The sequence below is a fragment of the Buteo buteo genome, chromosome 8, assembly GCF_964188355.1.
Source record: "Buteo buteo chromosome 8, bButBut1.hap1.1, whole genome shotgun sequence".
In the NCBI taxonomy this organism is placed as follows: Eukaryota; Metazoa; Chordata; class Aves; order Accipitriformes; family Accipitridae; genus Buteo; species Buteo buteo.
Window position 1 is genome coordinate 30,495,622 of NC_134178.1, and position 5,589 is coordinate 30,501,210.

Genomic DNA, 5,589 nt, shown 5'->3' on the forward strand with positions numbered 1-5,589 from the left:
AATAAGGTTTTCTCTTTAGGATCAACAGATTTGGGTTAAAGGCAAATTATTTGAAAACAAGTTACTGAGGCAATATTCAATCAAAATTACTACTATCAGCCATAAACATACAGGACCCTTTAACTACCCAGGGTAATAAGTCTTGTATATTATTGCTGGGAATTCCTTCAAAGCCCAAATCATGTTTAGTTCGCAAAGCTCTCTAATTTATTTTCTGCGGTTGGGAGGAATCTGCTGCTAAACTAAAAATACAGTTTTACCCCCCATTATCTCTGCACATAAAGAGTCACTGAGCTTCAGGCTAGAATTAACATGAGATAGGCTATTATGACTGTAAGAACATTTAGCAGTCCCTGTTGACTTTGTGGTTTGTAATAATACATATCCTCCCCATAATCTCTCGCTCTTTTTTCTAAACTTGATGCCTTGAGGAGTTCTTGAAGCTTGTGATAAAATGCTAACAGTATTTACCTATTTTGTTGCTAGCCTGGATTTCCTTTTCTCCTTGGGCAAAGTCATTTAAAGATACGATATTTGCAAGCAAATGCTTTTAAAAGTATAACCCTTGATTTCATGAATGCCCTACAGAAATATGATGTCCTACTGTACTTGATTACTGAAGCAAAACTAAATCTGCTTGTACAAAGTAATAGCACTATTTTATAATGGGAGCGTTCACTCTTTCACCAAGGAAGAACCTTGCAATCAGGTGTGAAGGTTATGAAAGATGTAGTCTGCAACTAGAAGTATCTTATTATCACCAATCAAGGTAATAATTAAAACCAGATTTCTATAAGGAGGGGTTAGGCATTTAGAGGGTTTCAAAAAGCACTGAACTTCATGCACATACTAAATGGTGCAAAGTACTTATACTTTATTAAGAAGATGCTGAAAGTGACTGAAACTAAGGTGTAATCTTGCATACATAAGTATCTTACTTTGATATGCTGCAACAGAAAAAAGATAACTTGCCTAGTCTCTCACATGTATTAAGAATGGTTGGGTTTTGGGGGGGGGTGTTTTGTTTTTTCAGAATTGTTCACAAATGCATTCAGGAGTAAGAAATTAAGATGAAGACAACATCCTTTAAATGTCCAGGGTTCCAGTTCACTAAAAGCTCTTTGGCAAACTACAGTAACATTTCACATTTAAGATACTATAGCTTTTCTTTGACTCATTCTTGCCATTTTTTACTTACTCAGAAGTCTGTCAAGTGAATTCAGTGGATTATCAGGCAAAACATGCACTTCACAAAGCCCCTCTCACATAAAAAGACAATTGCAGCCTCCATAAATGTCACACAGTCCTCATAAGAACAAATTCAATCAAACCATGCTTCCACACCTGAATGTGTATTTCTCTCTATCCTGCACACCTTGTACACTGTAAGGCATAGATGAGTAGCAGCCTATTAGCAATTGATCCTTTTTAGGCAGAGAAAGAAACAATTAAGTTATTCATAAATCCCACAATACACTCTCTCTGTTTCACATACACGCCCAATTCAACTTAAATAATGAACAGATGGGAGGGAAGACAGTCACTCATATTTCAGATTCACCACATTCCTCAATATTTTCTTAAATTAATGAAAAATATCCTTTTTTTGAAAATGAAAATGTTTAGAATTATAAACTATTTTCACATAGATAATCCACTGATTGTCCTGTAGCTCACTGACTTGATTCCCATTGCAACCTCATCTTTTTTGGCACTGCTCTTAATTGACAGCAATTCACTACTGCCATTATTTGTAGACAGTTAAATAGTTTTCCTTACAAAATCTCTCTCATAATTTTACTTTAGTGTTTCTAAGGGTTATTTCATACCTGTGTATTTGTTAGATGCGACTTCCCCCTTTCTTCCTGCGAACAAGGTATTTTTTAGTTCTCGTGAGCTTTCCACAAAAGTTGCTGGAAAGTTGTCTAAGCTGCAAGGTGGGGGCAAGATATGCTGTATAAGACACTTTTTGTACTTGTACACATGAATAAGTGATTTCATTCTGAACAAAGCAAAGAAAATGAATTTCAGAACCACAGCACCAGAGGGAACCTCCAGCATCTTAACAACTGCACCATTTCCACTGCTTTTCTCCACCTTCTTTATCCTCTTCTCTAGGGCCTTCTTCATTTATTCCTATTGTTTCTAAGTCTTTGTTCTTTTTCAAAAGTTTCCACACACACCTTTTGTGATGGCCACTGATCCTCCCCTGCCTCTTTCCGCTTCATCTTCTTTCCAGCGTCTCACATCTTCTGCCCACAGAGCACGTTGCCATCACCTCTCCACCCTAGAGAGCACACTCCAATTTCCAAGTACCATTACTAATGAATGCAATTAGAGATAACATCATGACACACACGCAGACTTCAGCGGAGCCATACATTTAAACACAGCCATAATACTGAGCCTGTGCCACAGCAGATTCTTACTTAGGAAAGAAATTGAAGCGCTGAGTTGAACCACAGCCTGAGCTTCTACAGGGCCTGCAATTCTCTCCCTCCCTTTTCCTTTCTGTCCCCCTCCTAGCTCAGCCTCCCTTCATACGACAAGGTATGAGGTCACGTAGCCTTTAGAGCACGATCTCGTGAACTCTTACACGTGTAAGTGCCATATCATTTGATTTCAGTGGAGCTCCTCCAGGATAAAATAAACTGTTAGCGAGTCATTGCAGGATTTGGAAGAGGGCCAGTAGCTCAGGCCACAAAGACACTTCTCATAACCTTATTTTACATGTTAAGTGCTGTGCATTTCATATAACAATGCATTTATACTAGTCTTTGATTATTTATCTCATTCAGGCTCCTGTAATTTTCAACTTACCCACTTCATTCTTTACCACACATGGCCTCATTTAATTTCCTTATATCTGCAGCTGAGAAATTAGACAGGCCCAGAATTGATCAAACAGAGCACTGAATTTGGGTCATTATCCACGAAGCATCCCAAGACAGTCTGCCTTAGCTTGTCAGCGAAAGTTCACTTGCAATGTTTCCCTCACCCTCGAAAGGGAGATATGGAACACTAATAACTTTCATTAGACAAGCTGACATAGCCAGAAAGCTTGAAGAGATTTAAAGCATAACCTTAAGAGTTTCTTGAAGACTCACATGCCTGAAAGCTCACTTCTTTTTCTCCTGAGAGTGTGTCAGAAAAGTATTTTTCCAAATCAGCCACTTTATCTACTGTTCTAAAGAACATTACCTGAAAGTGCCAATTTGCAAGGGTTTCTTCATAGCAGCCATTTCATCTGAGCACCTGAACATGTTTAGCTTTAAGCAGACTGAACCTAGTTAACAATGTGCCTAAATACTTCAATGGACCAATGCTAGAGTAGCTTTTATATATATATCTATCTATCTATCTTTAAAACCAAACAAACACCACCTTTTTCTAAGTACAACTCTAGAACACAGACCAGCTTTCCTGCTGTTAATCTGCTTTTATTACCCAAATTCATTTTTCATACTTTGCTCAATTTCAAATTAATACAGGATATCATACCATCCTTCTGAACCAATTTTTGTGTCCTATTTCACTCAACATCCAACAACCAGAAAATACAGTCACTGCTTTTGTTTGCTACTGATATTTGCATACAGTCACTAAAGAAAGGCTATTTATTCCATTTGATTGATTTTTAGTTTGTCTATAGCATAAAGGACTAAGATATTATTTTTATATTTTGATTTGCAAATAGAACCTGAAACAGGACACTCAGAAGCTAAGAGAAACACTGAAGTTTAAGCATTATTCTCTTAAAAGATAAATTCAAAGCCTTCTCTTATCCTATCGCTACTACCAAAAAAGATTCAAATCAAGTATACGATAGAACCCCAGCATTCAGGCTTATAGCACAAAAAAGTAAGTCTTGGTAAGCAATAGCTCAGGCATACTTTATACATCGCAATCATGAAGCCTATTACAGACATCTTTGCTTACCTCATCACAAATAAACATTCATGAAGAAATATTGTGGAAAAATGCTTTTCTGGTCTCATAGCTAATTAGCACAATTTAAGAGTAGCCCATAGTTAAGCTGCCCAACCTCTCTCTCAAAGGAAGGGAGGAACTGGATCTAAATTGCAAGCACTCTCCTCCCCTTCACCTGTGCATTTTCAAAGCCAGGATTTCAGTTTTGCTTACTAACTCGTCTCTGACCGATCTGACCTAACAGACAGCAGAGACATAAAGGAGTAAACTTGTAAAGGGTATTTTATTTAACTTATCTCATAGTGAATCGCTAAACTTCCATAGTATCCGTGTCATCACACATGATCTGGACTTCAGTCTAGCACCATTAGTGAAAAACAACTTAAAGGCCACGTGAAAAACAATGAAAACTTGCTATTTGCAATAAAGTAAGTATTGTCAGAAAATCAAGAAATACTTACACCAAATACACAGTTTATAGCTTCCTGCATCCACATACATCTCCACACTGCTATTATAATATTCTAATAGATTGGTTTTCCATGCAAGGTTATAAAAGTGTGGTTTATTAGGGTACTGCCACCATAAACTTACAATTCTTCCTCAGGTTAAATTTATATCTAGCTATCAAAATGCATTACTACATTCCAATCACTTGTTTTTTCTTGCAAATTAACATACCCCCCCCCCAAATGCTTTAAAGCGAGGGAAGGCATATCTAGCTAGTATTCACACCAATAGCTCCGTATTTTCTACCGTAGCTCCTTTTTTATTTTCTAAGGTCATGATGTGTACGTAGGTAATTGACAATGATGAAACCACAGCTGCGTTACAAACTACCTTGTTAAAAATTAAGGATTGTAATTAGACACTGAAAAGCAAGAAAACTGTCGCTCCTTTTCCCACATCTGGTGCACCACGGTGGCCGCGGTCCTCAGGCAAAGGCTTATCTTAGAAGAGGAACGCCTTACCAGCTCCCTCGGCACGGCGACGGCTCGGGACCAGGGCCCAAGAGCCGGGGCGCCCCTCAACAAAACCCCAACCAGCCACCCCCCCCCCGGCCGCAACCCCGCGGGCGCCTCCGCGGCGGCGGGGCCGCTCTGCTCGCCACGCGCCGCACCGCGCCCCCGTCTCACGCCCCGCGGCCGGAGCCCAAACCCCCGCAGCTGCTGACGCGCGGCGCTGCACGGCGAGGGGCGGCGAGCCCCAGGAGCACTACGCTGCTGAAGTTAATTAGTTTTTAATAATTAAACGTACACGAAGAAAACCTAAACCGCTCGGCGGTGCCTGGAGCTGGCGGGAAGGCGCGCTGGCCCGGCCCGGCCGCACACGGCCGGCGGGGGCCTCCCCGCGCTCCCCTCAGCCGGCTCCCAGGCTCGTCACCCCGCCGCCCCGGAGGGTCCCGGGGCGCCTCTCCCGCCACCCGGGGTGACCAAAGCCAGGCGCGGAGAGAAACCCGGCGGAGAGGTGCTACCGCTGCCGCGCCCCGCCCCGGGCAGTGACTCCCGCAGGGGGAGAAGCGACCCCGCGGCCCCCGCTGCTGCGGCAGACCCCGGCGGGGAGAGGCAGCCCGGGCCCGCCACGGCCGGCGGCCGCCCCGAAGCGCCGCCGCGGCCAGCGGGTAGGCGGGGGCAGCGCGGCGGCCCGGCCCGCCCCTCG